This window comes from Trematomus bernacchii, unplaced genomic scaffold (genome assembly GCF_902827165.1).
Source record: "Trematomus bernacchii unplaced genomic scaffold, fTreBer1.1, whole genome shotgun sequence".
Classification (NCBI taxonomy): Eukaryota; Metazoa; Chordata; class Actinopteri; order Perciformes; family Nototheniidae; genus Trematomus; species Trematomus bernacchii.
Genome location: NW_022987524.1, coordinates 71,126 through 89,589, shown reverse-complemented (window position 1 = coordinate 89,589; position 18,464 = coordinate 71,126). Strand labels below are relative to the sequence as shown.

Sequence of the window (18,464 nt, the reverse complement as noted above, 5' to 3'; positions counted from 1 at the left end):
AAAAAAAACAACTACATTGAGAATATAACTGCAGTTTATAAAATATTCCAAATAAAATTCCAGCCTCAAAACCTTTTGAACCCTTGGCTTTTGTGCTGCATTCCCTTTATTATGCATATATGGTCGGTCGGCCACACTGTGTCCAGACTGAAATGTCTCTGTTAATGGACTGCCCTGACATTTGGTTCAGATGTTCAAATTCCCCTCAGGTTAACTTGTAATACCTTTAATTATCCCCTAAACGTTCATCTAGTGCAGGGGTCGGCAACAGGCGGACCGCGGTCCGGATCCAGACCCAGACGCCGACCTATACGGACCCGGACCTATAATCAATACATTAATAGGGGAATTCAATTTTGACGGGGCGATTCTATTTTAACCGCTGCCGGCAGGGGGCGAAAGAGACGAGTGAGCGATACAGGAAGAGAAACACAGAAGAAGAGATGAGAGAAGCGGAGAGGAAAGTGAGTGAAGAGAATAATTAGCGATACAGGGAGAGAAGCGGAGAGGAGAGTGAACAGGCGTGTTAGCGGCAGACAGGGAGAGACAAATAATTACACATAGCGCTCTCCAAGAAGAGGAAAGTGGACAGTGAGAACAGAGCTTTTAACCCTGAGTGGACGGACTCATTCATGTACATCCTGCCCACTGGGAGCACAGAGCCAGTGTGTCTCATTTGTTCAGAGACCGTGGCGCTCATTAAAAGTGCCAAAACGCCACTATGAGACAAAACACAAAGTGTTTGACCAAACATTCCCTCTCTAGTCAGAACTGAGGTCACAAAAAATAAGCAGTCTCAGAGCCCAATATGATCAGTCCACCAGGATCAAAATTAAAACTAAATATCGTTCCAGGGCAGGCTAACCGAGGCTAACCAATGAGCACCTACATGTGTGTATGAGAATGGCCCTGACACCATTTCAGCCCAGATTTAAACTCCTGGCAGGACAAGCTCAAGCTCAATTCTCGCACTGAATTAAAACAAAGTGAGTGATGGACTGCAATATAAGAGGGAAAGAAAGAGAAACTTTAAAACTGTTCAATTGTTATGATGTGTAAAGACTGATATTGTTCTATAATCGGCTGAAACTGTTAAGTCATGATGTGAAACGGTTAACAAAGAAAAAGGGAAACTCAAGCTGCTGCTACACTTTATTTTATTTATCTAAAATTAAGCACTTTTAAGATGCACATATTTTCAAAAGCTATTTTATTTATTTTCTCTATTTTATTTTTAAATGCAGCCCGAGAGGAACATTACACATATCCACAGTATTTACTGTATATCTGTATAGTTCAATGTTCATTGACAATAAATATTGTTGTTTATGAATTGTACTTTCTTTATTTGATTGGCAGTCAGTTGTTGATTACATGCAGACGTTGATAAAGCTGCAGGCTACTTCAATATATATCACACTAATTCATAAAGCAAGTTTGACATTTTGATGTTCCGGACCTTTGCATGGGGAGATTTTCTCTAACTGGACCTCGTTGAATTTTAGTTGAATACCCCTGCTCTAGTGTCATAAGGTCAACATTCCAAAGCGTTATGACGAGGGAGCTGCAAAACTTATCACAGTCCTATATCAGAATCAGAATCAGAATTCCTTTATTCGTCCCACAAAGGAGACATTTACGTTGTTACAGAAAAGTATAGATAGAGACGAAGGAAATATAACTCTATAGGTCTCAGATGTCTCTTTGATGGCTGGCACCTTATCCACACATACAACCGCCTGCTATTATATGCAGTTTCACGCATGGATCATTGGAACACAACTGAATCAACACATTGTTTTCCTGATCATAATGTAGATGTAAAAAAAAAATTATAAATGCGCGCCTTTCTTGTCTTGTGAACGCTAAAAACTAGGGGTGGGAATCACCAGGCTCCCCACGATACGATACTATCGCGATACTTAAGGCCACGATAAGATAGTATTGCGATTCTACGATATGCTAAATATTGCGATACGGTATATTGCGATATTGCAAATCACATGGGTCATATCCATGTCCGTCTTCCCTTCCTGGTTAAAAAATGTATTTGCAATATGAATAGTTTATGTAAATAACCCAATTTGTGTTCTTTGAACCTGAAAAGGAGATGGCATTGTTTTTGTTACTTTCATTGTAATTGTATACATGTCTTAACGTAACTTCCTGTTTTATATAGACATGCTTTTATTTTGAAGGCGACTTTGCGAAGTTACTGTTCCCAAAGCAGATATTAACGGAGATATCAACATTTAAATACGGCGATATCAAAAGATAAAGTTTACATTTAAGTGTAAGCAAGAGGCTCAACGTTAGTGTTAACTGTAATATAAAAATGTGGTTTGTGTCTCAATTAGTTTATATTTTAAAACTCATCTGTTCAACATCGCCTTCCAACAATAACTCACTCTCCCCCCCACTTACACTTCCATTTCTGCCCCCTGTTTTATGTTTATGTTTTTATGTTTTATGTCTTGTCCTTGTATGTTTCTTTGTAAAGCGACCTTGAGGTTATGAAAGGCGCTATATAAATTCAAGTTATTAGTATTATTATTATTATATACTGTCAGGGAATATTTTCCAAGGCCCATAACTTTGACCCAGTTTATCAGTTCATACTGTCCGGACTGAGCGCACGCACCTGTAACCTTGGCTGCTGTGCTCTCAGTGTTTTGTCTCCCTGTTCCTGCCTGTTGGCGTCAGCTGATAGAGGTGTTATGATTCTATCTTGTTATGCACAATGTTGATTATTCTCTCTGAACTAGCTAAATACATGGGTCTGGCATCTCAACCGTGTGGTCAGATCGTGGCCCGTGACATGTCTTGTGAATTCGAAGCTCCAAACAAACCGTCAGTGTTTGCCATCAAAGCTCCATCGTGTCTCTCTTTGAGTCCTGACTCTCCATTGCTTCAGAAGTTTGGCGTTGTCGGCAGGATACCAACAAATCTTCAGAACTGATAAGTGTAATTTCAAATCCACATTTGGACATTGCCTTACCAGAATCTGTGATTGACGGTATCCTAAAATTACCTGTGAAACTGAGCGGCTGTGTTTCGTTTTTGGTTAATGAACATCTGAGGCTTGGAACGCCAGGGAATCAGTGTGGACTTTGTCCTGGCTGATTTTCTCTGTGTATGCTGCTAGGGACGGAAGTGCTATACAGGCATACACAGCTCATGTTCGGAGAAACCTTAAAGAAAGGCATCAGTAAAGTGGAACTTCTGTGTGAAAGCAATGTAAAGATTTGTATTGGACAAATCGCCGAATTCTAGGGGTTACAGTGGCCAACACTAGCAGTTAGGAAGAAGCAGCCAGAGATATCACCAATATCGCCTCTTTAAACACAGCTCGAGCTATAAACAAGAAACACACTGTTCAGGGTGTGCGCTGTAGGTGTAAGAAGAAAAGAAGATTATATTGCTTTAAGAATCAATTTAAAAATGTATTGCTGTTATGTTAAGATATGTTTGTGACCTTGTATAAACCCTATGCCCCGTCCTGCACCCCGAGACCCTCAGAGGCATCACTGCTGGTCGTAAAGACCTGCCTGAGGAGATCAGGGTTGCAAAATCTGTCTGCTCTTTTAGGTCAATGTTGTAATATTTGTTTCATTTATTCTTAAATCTATGTGTTGTATGGTAATAATGATAAAATGTAATGTATTGAACACATTCCGAAACAAAGCTGATAAGACAGAACTAGACTCAGACATAATACGAACTTTGTAGAAACATTTTGCGCTGTTGCTGCAAAATGGAAACTTTGTTGATTATCTGTTCCAACTGGCCACTGGATTCAGATAATTAATATAAGTTGAAGTTCAATTACAGTTTTAAATATAGTTTAAACATTCTTTATTAAACGGCTTCAAATTATTTCTGTATCAACCAAATTGGTCTCCATAGACATTACAAAAATTCAAATTGTTGTTAAACTACTGACAAGTTTTCTGAAACCAAGCTTATGAACAAAATAGTTTGGGTCCCATGTTAAGCCAGGATCAATATATTTGTTAAAGTTGTTTGTGTGCATAATAAATGTAAAAGCCAGTTCAAGCTATGTCAAATGTATTTAATTAATGTACAGTTGTTTTGATTTATTTCAAATTCTCCAGTCGAGCCTCCTTCGAGTTCAGTCTAAGCAACAAATTGTTTCTCATAACAGGCGCCTCACATTCTCACTGCTGTCCCAAATGTTTTAACCTTGTGCAGACAAGCTGTACACACGCACGCACGCACGCACGCACGCACGCACGCACGCACGCACGCACGCACGCACGCACGCACGCACGCACGCACGCACACACACACACACACACACACACACACACACACACACACACACACACACACACACACACACACACACACACACACACACACACACACTTTGGATAAGTATTCACCTTATCCACATTGTAAATTGTTGCCTTCTTTAAAGTTATTAGTCATTCAAGATTAATTATTCAATTAAATGTGGTACACAAGATAAAATAAATAAAATAACTTTGACTTGATCATTTTGTTCACAACATTAGACCTGTCCTCTAATCTCTACTAGAATAAGATAAGTGTGCATGTTTGGATGTTTTAACACTCTTGTAATGTACCTAATCTTGATATCTTTTTCATTACAGAGCTGGGAAAATGGTGTATTGATTAGATTCTGATCCGTGCAAGTCCAATTTTGACTGACTTTAGATCTAATGTTCATTTGAATTTGACTTCAACCCATAAGTAATTATTTAAATTAACTCTAAATGTCACATGATGATGGATTAGTGTTCCACATTTTTTCCACTAATTTGTTTTAGAATTAGGCCAAAGGTAAAGAGAGACATTGATGACCTTGTGTCCCTTTTGTTAGTACGTGGTTCCATTTTGTCTATGGCCTTGGACGGCTTCACTAAAAGTCACCCAGTTCTGCCCTGCTGCAGTCCGGCTGAGTGCAGTCACAGAGATGCTATGGCTGCTCTACATGACATTAATGGTCTGGTCCGAGAATGGACACCATTTCCTGCTCCCAGAGAGAATGACACTCCTCAAACTGCCGCTCCTCTCCTCCAGAGACTCAGGAGGCACACGAACATTACAGCCGTTGATACTGTCTCACATGGGTCTGCTCCCCCCCACTGAGCCATAAACTGAAAGCATGACATCTGCTTTAAACACTTGGAAGCCTCCCTGTCACACCAGCACCAACCCTTGGGTCAGTCAGATGAGACTAACGGCTTCACTTAGGGCATTTGGTTCAGATACATGACTCTCGTTACCGCAGAGTGGGTTGTTTTTAAGGCTATTCATACTGCTAATGCTATGCAGAGGATGCCTGTAAGTTGGCGAGCTGGTAAAAGCCCCTACTATTGTTAAATTAGGCCTAATGGCAGGGGCCTCTTAATGTCTTGTTCTACATGTATTCACATTATATAGACAATGTGTCCACCTAAAACTAAAGGCTGCACGAAACTCAGGCTACAATACAACCATTCTGTTCTGCTCTAACAATTACATTTATAGATTCTACATCAAAACAATTAGCTTTTATTGTTTCCAATGATAACGTCACCTTCAGTGGAGGAATGCAAACCTGTTTTCAAATGTAAGGTTTTGATTTTGTTTGACATTTCTCAGTAATGACACCCTCAGACACCCAGTATCATTCATGCTATGCCTTCAGTAATAACTCAGATGTTAAGGGGATGAAACTTTTCCTCCCGAATCAGATATGCTTTGTTCTTCAACAAATGTATACATTTCCTGCATAATATGTGTTTCTCACAATTGTTTTTTGTAAGCTGCACACAGGTGATACTGAGTCTTCTCGATTAATAGATTATAAACTACACCATGCTTAAATAGACTCCTAAGTTATTATTTCATATGTAACATATGTAAGAAAAGGGAGGGAAGAGTCAATTATATTGAGTAATTGATTTTATATTGGGTCATTTATTTCTCAAACCTATGTTTTATGGAAGAAACAATGTATTTCTGATAAACTAATATTTTATCAAACGGTAAATGGTGAATTAATATACATTTAGAATCATTGAGAAGGGGTTATATCCACAGGGACTAGCTCGCCTTTAACTTACAATAACATTTCTCTGCTATGGACTGATGAGTATATGATTCTTGCATGTTCAATGACTAACAAACCTTCAAAAATGATAATGTGCATGTGTCAGGAAGGCTCCCAAAACAATCTGAGGGGCCTATCCTATTTTTGTAATTAAATGATAATGTGCTAATCCATTACTTTGAGTTGTCATCACTCAGAAATCATCCCTATCAGGTGTTAACCCAATAACTAGGACAGCTCTCAAGGCCAAGGGTCAGAGAGAAAGGGTCACACTCTCCGGGTGCAGAGAGCACCCCCAGCCACGTGCAAGGAAGCACGAGGTCGTTCGAGATGAGAGGATGCTTCTCTTCACCTTTCTGATGAGAGAGGATTCTACTCTTCAACTTTCTGATAAGATGGGATGCTTCTCTTCTGCTGAGAGGGGATGCTTCTCTTCTGCTGAGAGGGGATGCTTCTCTTCTGCTGAGAGGGGGTTCTTCTATTCACCTTTCTGCTGAGAGGGGGTTCTTCTCTTCATCTTTCTGCTCGGGGGGCTAAAGCATCAACCCTGCAGGACGAACGAGGGCTTCAGAGGTTTCTATAATACAAGGTTCTATGTTTCTTGGAGCAGTTTGATGTCTTCCTAACCTCTCCCATCACGGGGGGGACACCTGGATGCATCACTAGGAATACGCAGTTGCACTGCTCTCAAGCAGATAGCAGAAGGAATACAGGCAGATGAGCCTCCGTTTCACTGGGGGATCAACTACAGTGCTCACTGAATGAGCCACACAAAAGCAGAGCAATTGGGGGGGGGGGGGTGTTGAAATATGGCGCTCTGATGAAGAAGAGTTTGAGCCAATCAGCACCTCAATGCTAATCTACAGTATCAGGATGCCTTTACACACCAGACACTCGGTGTCATAAAGGGAGGAGGAGAACGAAGACTGACGGACATGTTCTTCCAGCTCTCGTACAAAGATGAACTTTGAATTGAATGACCAGATGTTTAAAGATGTACAATTAATGATTGTTTTGATATATTTCCAATGACCAGACATGTGTTAAATAGTGGTGATTAATATATTTTGTCAGATCAGATTACACTTTCGCACTAAACAAAATAAGTAAATAAATATTCTCAGATGATAAAGTATTGAATAATAAGGTATTTCTACTATTATCACAGATAATGTTAATATCCTTAATCGTCCAGCAATCAGGCTTAACAACACTACTCTGTAATGTATTATCCATGCACAGACAGACCTGAAATTATGTTTCAAGTACTGGATTCATTTCAGTTTTGGCCCAAAACAAATATTTATAATAATTCATATAACAATTATGCAGCATATTTGATCCTCAAATTAGAGAAGTATCATTTAAAGAAATTGATATTCTATATTCAACATTAGATAAACACAGAAGAACCCTTTCCAAGTACCATAAGTAGATGTTCAGGTAAGTATGGCTAATAAGAATAATTAATTGAGTTAATTTGGTACAGATCAGTGGTAGCATTTACAAATGTATGAATTAAGGTTTTTACAAAAGTCTTTGAATATTTGCCTAACTTTTCCTTTTCAGATTGTTAAACATTTTGAGAATTGTTAAATATTTCCCTTCAGATTTTGAAATGACATAAGGATTAATAGTTTAAGTAATGTAATTATGTGATTATTCCATAGTCTTTTGATTGAATATTTAATGAAGCTAATGTAAATATAATCCTAAATTGAAGACACTGCAATTTTGCAGATTACAGATTGATTAGATCACCAGTGTGAATGTTATACCTTAACTGGATCCCTTATGATCCTGATTTTATACCTTAGCTGGATCCCTTATGATCCTGATTTTATACCTTAACTGGAACCCTTATGATCCTGATTTTATACCTTAACCTCTTAAGCACGGCGGTCCCCCCATTGGACCCCTCCCACTGTTTTTTTTTTAGACAATGTCTCAGGGCTTCTTAACATTTACGAAACTATTAATGTGTAGCACCAGATTAACGGAAAGAATCTCAGCTAACTGAAGATATGAACCATTTTTAGCTAAAAGAAACACAAGAGTAATACCAAGCCTTTGAATTAGCATTTTGCGAAAAAATGCTAACTAATGCTAACGGACTTTTGCACAGCACTCACTCTCAAAATGCCCTTATTACTTATCGTAACTGCACAAACAAGATATCCAATTAAAGCTGAGACTCCACAGATTCCATACATGTAGTGTCATTACTGTACGACCCCGAATTTGCGGAGCTTTCAGCCAGAAAAGAGAAAGTAAACAACATCCAGATTATTCATATAGTAAATAAAAGCGTCTGCTAAATGTAATGTAATGTAATGTACGCTCAAAATGGCATGTTTGGCAGGAATTAGAGGGATTATTTACAAAAATAGTGTTTCTTGTCTGTTACATTTACTAAAAGTATAGGCCAGTGTTCATCTATAGTCACTAAATGTATTGCATTCACACACTCAAAATGGCATGTTTACTGCCAAGGAAACAGGAATTACAGAAATTAATCTAATCTCTTTGTTTTTCCACATTTGTTTTCATAGTGATGGAGATGAGGAGGAAATGGCTTCACCATTGTCTACTTTCACCCAGCCCACACCTGCCTCACCCTCACATTTCTCAACTTATTATAATTTTCTCAGGCCTCGTCACCGTTCACAACCGATCGGACTACTGGAGGAAGAAATGGCCATATAACTTCCAGGCTGGTGTGTGGCAGACAAAGACTGTTCCCGTTCCTGACGCTGTGTTGGACTACAAGCGAAGCATGGGCGGAGTGGATGTGTCTGACGCTTTGATCGGGTACTACAGCGTTCTCCACAAAACGATGAAATGGTACAAGACTTTTTTTTACCATTTTATGGACATTGCAGTTGTGAACAGCTTCCTTCTCCACAAGGAGCTGTACAAGATGAAGAGTGACCCCAGCAGGACAAAGCCACACACACAGAAGACTTTCAGGGAGCAGCTTGCTGCAGAAATGTTGGAATATGCTGAAGGCTCTGCACCTCCACCACCCCCCCCACCACTCACATGCGGGCCCATGTTTTATGGGAAAGATGTCCGTATCAGGAAGTACTGCAGGAACTGCCATGATGCTGGCAAAAAGAGGGTGAAGACACCTTGGCACTGCGTGAAGTGCCAGGTCCCTCTGTGCTTGAATATCAAAAATAATTGTTACCAGGAGTGGCATGCCAAAATATTGTAACATTCAGGAGGTAAGTATAACGTTTTACATTCAGGAGGTAAGTATAAAGTCTACCTATCTAGAGTGTGGTTTTATTGTATAGTGTGTTTGTAAAATGTTTGAAATAAATCTGTAAAATGTTTGAAATAAATCTGTAAAATGTTTGAAATAAATCTGCTCCAATTGGAGTCAAACTTCATTTTTCTTTTTTACAACAGTTGTATTTGGATGGAATGAATACCTATAGTGATAATTCAAAGTAATAAAATGATTTTTACAGTGAAAAAGGTCAAATGGAACTGATGGTTCCCAAATTACCCAGAGGTGAGTCCGCCTGGACTTTATTTTTCTAAACCTCTCTAAAAAGGTCAAATTTCACTTGTTTTGCATCAATCTTGATACAGGGTACTTATTATATGTTATAGTTTGGATTCCTAAAGCTTTTAGTCTACTAACCCGTCATTCAAGGGTGGTTTTCACTATAAGTAATGGTTTTTTTTAGGCGGAGATTAGAATTTACATGTTTTTACTATGTTCCATATGAATTTACTTTAAAATAAAAACATCTATATTGATTCTGACACTTCTACATCCAACTCACAGATGTAACCTTGCTTTGAGAAAAAAGATTATTAATTTACCCCTTTTAGAAGTGAAGATATAGTCTTTGTTGTGTTAGTGACATTTTCGAGCCTGAAACCTGAAAAACAGGCTTAGGGTTTAAGAGGTTAACTGGATCCCTTATGATCCTGATTTTATACCTTAACTGGATCTCTTATGATCCTAAGTTTAAAGGCTTTTGACTAGTGATTGCCTTGAAGTAAATCTTTAAGCTGCAAGCTGGTTTTGATTTTATAGTTTGATAAAGGAGATTAACTAATGATTAAATGTTAAAACATATTAGTGTAAAAAAAAAAAAAAAATGTTTTTGCTGTTATGTATCTGTGATTTTATGTGTTCATTATTATGCTTTTGACAAAAGATGCTCCAAACACTGACGAGAGATAATCTTTATTATGATTGGCTGTCTCAATCATTGTGATTGAATGTTTCAATCTTATTATGTTGTTATTAATGTGATTGTTATTGATGTAATTGATGTTGTGTAAGTCCACACTCAATTCTGAAGATTCCCATTGATTTAAGTATTGAACAAATTATTATTAGAATAGGGTTTTTTAGGTTATCAAAATTGATCAAAAGAGAGGAACTGTCAGGGAATCATTTCCCAGGCCCATAACTTTGACCCAGTTTATCAGTTCATACTGTCCTGACTGAGCACACGCACCTGTAACCTTGGCTGCTGTGCTCTCAGTGTTTTGTCTCCCTGTTCCTGCCTGTTGGTGTCTGCTGATAGAGGTGTTATGATTTAGTGGGAATGCTGATACAGCACGAAATTCTTTATTATTCCGCCAGGTTATTTTGCACCTCTTCTTCTCCCACATTCAACATCGCAGAAACTCCGTTCAAACATCAAAACCTTCAGCTCGGTCGGGAATCGATGGCTATTACTTTTCTAATTCATAACTTTCATAATTCCAGAGATACATCCCATAATTCATCACATTTTTTACATGGAAGTCAATGGAGAAATTCTTCAGATTTGAAAAATCTTCATGCGACTTCAACTGCTAACTGTTCATTCATACTTTCACTCAGAAACCTCATTCCAACTTTAAAATGTTACACATCTTTCTGACATTATTCGTGTTATACAACTTTTACATCTGATTCATACTTTTAGAGATATTAAACATTGTTCAGACCTTGTTAAAGAGGTTTTCTTCAGATTTGAACATTAGTGTGTATTGAGCAGCTCGTTAAGGCTAGAGTGCGTGATCTCAAAGCTAGAGTGGAGGACAGCTTGAAATTCGCCTTCATATTTTTTTTTAAACCTGCCATAATTCCCAAACCCTACATTCCTGAGACATAATTTGTCATGACAAACGTAGGGAAACATCTTGTAACTTGAAAAATGAAAAAAAATGAAGCAAAATAATTAAACAAAATGCCTCTTGAGGGCATGAAGTGACAACACTTTCAACATGTCTCCATTAAAGCCAATTGTAAATTCAAGCTGATCTTTACTCACAGCATTAGCCGCACACCTTTAGTTAAACTGCCAAAAAGGCCACATTATTAACCCGAAAGTACACAAAAAGTACACTTCAGATGCTCAAGTTCCTTGACATGCTTCACGCGTTGAAATTTCACCGATATCTGTTACGGTTCTTCAACAAAACGTTCACATGTAAGAGGTTTATCTCTCATTCAGAACAATGCAAATGCTCTCCTCTCACAGATTACTGCACATCACCATGGAAACCTTTGATCTCTGGACACGTCGTTAGTTCAAATATAAACACCTGTGTCATGGAACACGATGATGTCATAACTCCAACTGACATGCTCAGAGCAGCAGACTTCACATAATGGTTAATGGTCCAGCCTTCAACATGTCTATGTGCCATTAGTGAGTTTTCCTCAAAAGCTGTTGCCATGGCAACAGCTTTTGAGGAAAACTCAATCTTTTGAGGAAAACTCAATCATGTTTTACGCCGTAAAACACGATATTGCTATAACTCCTATGAAAATGGTCAAAAAGTGCTCAAACTTCACATGTGTGCTAACAGTCCAGCCGTGAAGACATCTACTTGACAGTTTTAAGATTTCTTCAAATGCCGTTGCCTTGGCAACACAATGCTCACTATGAAACACGGTTTTCTCACAACTTCAGTTCAAATGCTCGAAATGGCCCAAAACTTCACAGGTTTGGTAACGATGCAGCCATCAACGCATCTAAGCGTATTATGGGGTGTCATCAAATGCAGTTGCCATGGCGACAGATCATTCACCATCAAGTTAGTTCAAAAGTTTGCAGTTCAAATAGTCTGCTGCTTTTCCAAGCCTTTTTACTTTCTTTTCTTCTCTCATCACACATTCAAGCCCCCAGTGTTCATGTATCATTTAAATCTAAATTCTTCACTTTCTTCTTACACATTACATTTCAGCATAGCAGTTTAGCGTCAGCTTTTCAGCATAAAGCATTCCCACTAGCAATTTCTTCAGGAATTGCATTCTCTAGTTCTATCTTGTTATGCACAATGTTGATTATTCTCTCAGAGGTCTGGTGCCCATTAGCTGCAGAGAGTTAACTAATTAAGGCGAGACACAGCAGGCAAAAACATCGTTTTTCATGCACTGGTCAATTTTGAGCTATTTTGATTCCATAACATGCTTTCTTTCAGGCTTTTGGAAGGAAAACGTACAAAATACACATTTAGGTGTTTATTTTACTATAGTTTATCTATATATGCATCTGTAGATTTCTCCTAAATTCACCAAAAGTTAGCATTCTAACGTAACATAAAGTACCGCGACTGCTGTTTGCTCCATGTCATCAGAGATGTTGTTGGAAAGCTCCGTCTGTCCTGCACAATCTCATCGGATCCAAATATGGTAATTTCCTTTGTATCTGCAACCAATCGTGAAAGTACAAAGGGGTCTTAAACCAAGAAACAAAATCTCATTGGCTGGTGTCAATTTCTCACAACGTGATTCATTCAGATGCGTCACGTGGTGTGCCAAGACACTTCCTGGTTAGCTTTCCGCTGGAAATTAAAATCTCAAAATGGCAAAAGAACAGGGAAAAAGACATTCACAGAGAAGACAACAACAATTGTCACTTGTTATACAAAAAACAAAGGACCCCGAACATGAAATACCTTCACGGAGTGCGTCGAGGCGCAAGCTGTCATCCAAAGAACAGGAGGGTTTAGGTAGCGCCACACAGCAATCTTTCAAGGTCGTTTTCTCAAAATGATTTTTTTCTCATATTCTGAGTCAGAAATGTCCACTTCAGTAGCACTTACATACACCAAACCTTCCAGTTATATTCCTATCAATATTTTGAAGGCTTTTACAGAAGGGTTTGTTCATATATCATTAGCCTGAATTATAACATTTCATACCTAAAAACATTTCCAAAAATTGATATTTTAGGGCTGTTGACAGTATTTTGTGATTTATGGAGTGATAAAAAGAGATATCCAAAATCCCTTCTGTAAAAGCCTTACATTCTAATATGACTACAAAATGAAACAAGAATTTTGAACCTGGCTTTATCCAATGTACAGAATTGTGTTCCTTAAATGTGTTAAAATATGCGCATATTTAATGGTTCATTTGCATATTTAAACATGCTATTTCAGAACACTTGTAATACAAAAAACAATTGTCTTAATGTAAGTAATTAACTGGAGAGATTTCTAGCTGATATCTTTAAGTTAAAAAAATTACCCTATTCACCTGTAGTGTCTCGCCTTAAAGGGGCGTGGCCCCACAGCTGTGACAACTCAGCAATCAGGACTGGTGTCCATTTTAGGCAGCATTTTCCTGGAGCGTCAGACAGACGAAGACAATAGAGTCCTGCGGGAGTCACATCCTACTTGGACTGAGCTAAGTATCGCTGGTGTTTTTATCCCCTCATGCTAAAACATGTGTATATTCTCCATTCCTGTTCATGTGTCCTCTCGAAATTATTACTGGCCCCGTGCATCTCCTAATCGTTATAACCGGCCTGCTCTCGTCTATCCCACATGCTCCACTGAGATCCAACAGCTAGTTACAGGTGGCCTGTGGAACTGCCAGTCAGCTGTTCCTAAGGCTGACTTCATTTCTGGCTACGCTTCCCTTCAGTCTCTGGATTTCCTTGCTCTCACTGAGACCTGGATTACCCCATCCAACACATCCACCCCAGCAGCTCTCTCCACAGCATATTCCTTCACCCAGACCCACTGGCAGAGGAGGTGGCACTGGTCTCCTGGTCTCTCCCAAATGGAGCGTTTCCCTCTACCAACTACCTAACTTCCCTCCTTCCACCTTTGAATTCCATGCCGTTACTGTATCCCATCCTATACAATTAACCATTGTTGTTCTCTACCGTCCACCAGGCGTCTTGGGAGACTTCTTGGAGGAATTAGATAATCTCCTCTCACACATCCCTGAAACTGGCCCTCCCACTGTACTTCTCTGAGACTTCAATATCCAGACAGAGAAGATATCTGAATTCATATTTATTTTAACCGCCTTTGCTTTCTCACTGTCTCCATCCCCACCAACTCATAAAGCTGGCAATGTCCTTGATCTCATATTCTCAAGGGACTGCACTACTTCTAACCTCTCTGTAAACCCGCTTCACACCTCGGATCCCTTTTTCATTTCATTCTCTCTACCCCTTTCCAAACATAACAAACTAATCTCTTCTAATTCTGCACCTGTCCGCCGTAACCTTCGTTCCCTCTCCCCCTCTACTCTTACCTCATCGGTGCTCTCAGCCCTCCCTTCCTCTGACTCGTTCCAACTCCTGCCTCCAAACTCTGCTGCAGAAACTCTCCTCTCCACTCTTTCATCCTCTCTGGACTCTCTCTGTCCTCTCACATCTCGGCAGGCTCGTCAGTCCCCTCCTGCTCCCTGGCTAAATGACGCACTGCGTGCTAATAGAACCATCCTTCGGGCAGCTGAGCGGAAATGGTGGAAATCCAAACACCCTGACAACCTCCTACTCTATCAATCTCTCCTCTCCTCTTTCTCATCTTCAATCTCTCAGGCAAAAAGCACTTTCTTTCAAGATAAGATCCATTCTTCCTATTCCAATCCCCAAAAACTATTTTCTATCTTCTCCACCCTCCTCGACCCCCCCAGAGCCCCTTCCCCCTCCTCCCTTCTTCCAAGCAACTTTGTTAACTACTTTGAAAAAAAGGTTGATGATATTCGCTCTTCTTTTTCCGACTCACCACTGGGTCACCAGACCCACCGTTCACCCACACACTAACCTCCTTTTCCCCTCTCTCTCCAAGTGAGGTTCTTACCCTCATTAGTGCGAATGCTGTGCCACAGCATTCCACTATAGTACTTCAATTTCTTTATTCTTCCCCTTGAACTTAATATTATTATTATTTCAACCATACTTTGGCTCTCCATAACTTCAGCTTACTTTCAGCTACAGAAACCATTCAAATATCAAACTATTCAGCCTGTTCAGGAATCGATGGGAAACCTTCAACTTTTTAAAAATATTTTATACTTTTTGAAATATTCAGCTTTTTAAACTCTTTTTTTAACATGGAAGTCAATGGGAGATGCCTTCAAATCCTCTTTTCCTACACCTTGCGCCAAATGCTACTCCTTCCACATACTTTCAGCTAGACACTTCATTCCAACTTTCAAATGATCACAACCCCTTCCGCGATAAAACTTGTTATTCAGATTCTTCATATCTTTTACACTTCTTGAGATATTTAACTTAGTTTGGAGCTTGGTAAAGAGGCTTTCTTCAGATTTTAACATTAGTGTGGATGGAGCAGCTCGTTAAGTCTAGAGTGCTTTGATCTCAAAACAGAGTGGAAGAGTGCTTGAAATTCTCCTAAAAAAAATGTTTTAAACCTGCCATAATTCCCAAACCCTACACTCCTCAGACATAATTTTTCATGAGAAACGTAGGAAAACATCTCGTAGCTTGAAAAATGACAAATAATTAAGCAAAATAATTAAACAAAATGCCTCTTGAGGGCATGAAGTGACAAAAACGTTCAACATGTCTCCATTAAAGCCCATTGTAATTTCAGGCAGATATTTCCTCACAGCAGCAGCCGCACACCTTTCTTAAACTGCCAAAAAGGCCACATTATTAACCCGAAAGTAAACAAAAATTACACTTCAGATACTCAATTTCCTTGACATGCTCGTTCTTCCACAAAACGTTCACATGTAAGAGGTTCAAACCTTTGAAGTCTAGGCACCTCGTTAGCTCAATGATGAACACCTGTGTTATGGAACGCGATGATGTCATCACTCCAACTGACAGCAGTCAGTTCTAACTGTTCAATTCTCTCTCTCTCTCTCTCTCTCTCTCTCCTCTCTCTCTCTCTCTCTCTCTCTCTCTCTCTCTCTCTCTCTCTCTCTCTCTCTCTCTCTCTCTCTCTCTCTCTCTCTCTCTCTCTCTCTCTCTCTCTCTCTCTCTCTCTCTCTCTCTCTCTCTCTCTCAGGTGGCAAAATTGTCAGATATACTCCTCAATGCATTATTATGGGACTCAGTGCTGCAGTTGGCTGTCTTTGATCTCTGGACACACACATAGGTGTTATGATTGGGTGTTATGAGTAGGTGCTCAGGAACAGAAACAACACTGACAGACTGGACTTTAACAGACTGTCTCAGCCTATTATTTTCTGTCTGATGGAGACTTCATACTACTTACATCTGATATTTAACTCCTTCAGCCTAATTTCAGCTGCAGAAACCATTCAACTATTAACTTATTCAGCTATTTCAGGACAATGTTGTGGTTTATACCTTTTTGAAACCTTTTCTTTTAAATATTAAGCTTCTTCACTATTTTTCCTACTCTGCAATGCATTTGAGCTGTAACAATTTTTATTCAAATCATTTCACTTTTCTGCATTTCTCCGCTAAGTTCAGCAACACACATACTTGGTTTTTGTAGCTACAAGCAGCATCTAATCAGAGCAGACATGCCCACAGACAGACAGAGACACAGGCCCCGGCCCCACGGGAACGAAAACGGGTTGTATCCGAATATTTCTCTTGCGTATAGCCCTTTTTGCCACACGAGGCCGTAACGAAACGATAGAAACGGACCCCGCAAACGACAACGGGTCCAAAGGTGGATAGATCTGGGAACGGAGCGCTCTGGGGGGGTCCAACGGCTCCGTGTGATCGCCTCTATACGATCATTTTGTGATAATGATGACGCAATAGCCCTGCCTCCCCCCACCTCTGCTGCTCACCCCCGCAAAAGTACACTGCACACTGAATTCAGATTATTTATCTTTATCTCGATATGGACATAAACGCGAGTGAAGTCTAATCTGACAGGACGGAGACACGCAGCTCCTCACGCTGTGATGCAGCGGGAGTAAAACACACACTTCAAGTCAGATCATCACCCTTAGCTATTTTAATTACCTCTCAAACTAAACTAGTTATAAATATGTTTATTTTTACTGTCGAGTCATCATTACTGGATCAGCTGCTGCATGAGACAGACACTGACGCTGTGAGAAGAGAGGAAAAAGAGAGGCTCCGTATATTTTATTATTATATATCATTATATAGTCGTTATTCATTTGTTTTAAAGCTCAATAAATAACAAAGAAGACCTTTGACTGGCACTTTTATAATTTTGTCCGGAAGATTTAAACTTTAACACACGTTGACCGGCGAAAAACTCTGCCCGGTTCCCTCGGCCCCCACCGCGGAGAATAAACAGAAGTGCAGCCATGACAACCATTCTTCTTCGCTGCTTTTGTGGAGGAAGTTGCTGCTTTTGTGGAGGAAGTTACAGCGCCACGTACAGGCTCGGCATATGTACTGCAGCTTTTCCAGCGGTTGGACCTAAATGGAGCTGTCTCGTGTGGCAAGACACTATCCGGTGTATATTGCGTGTGGATGGAAGCTTTTTGGCGATTGCGTTTGCGTTAATCCTATGCGTTTTGCCGTATGCGTTCCCGTGGGGCCGGGGCCACAGACAGACAGACAGACAGACGGACGTAAACAGGTATTTTGATAATGTCGTCACCATGGTAACCTTTGATCTCTGGGCTTACACACACAGGTGTTTGTAAACATTCCTTCACTACTACTTGCATGTAATATCTTTATTTAACTCCTTCAGCCTAATTCCAGCTGCAGGAACCATTCAAATATCAAACTTTTCAGCACATGATGGGAAACTTTCAACTTTTTCAAAATATGTTATACTTTTTAAAATATTCAGCTTTTTAAAGTCTTTTTTTTAACATGGAAGTCATTGCAATGCATTTGAGCTGTAACAATTTGATTCAAATCATTTATCTTTTCTGCATTTCTCTGCTAAGTTCAGCAACACACTGACTTGGTCTCTGTAGCTAAAAGCAGCTACCATTCAGCTAATAACATATTCAGCTTTTTCCGCATTTTCAGCTAAATTCAGCCACAAATGTTCACAGTTTACAGCATTCGCATGCATTTTCTGCAGGAAATGCATTTTCTAGTTACCTCTGCCCGTCCTACCACCTGTCCTCTGGACCCTATCCCCTCAAACCTCCTTCAGACTATTGCTCCTGATATTCTGCCGTTTCTCATCCATTTCGTCAATACTTCTCTAACTTCTGGTGACTTTCCAAACA

The 18,464-nt window shown here is 39.6% G+C and overlaps 1 protein-coding gene across 1 annotated transcript in view; it reads right to left on the bottom strand.

Annotated features, from left to right (window-relative positions):
- The window catches only part of LOC117473806 (junction plakoglobin-like), a gene marked incomplete at its 5' end in the record, with an annotated part of 174,595 nt that overhangs the window by 88,528 nt on the left and 67,603 nt on the right, over positions 1–18,464 (bottom strand).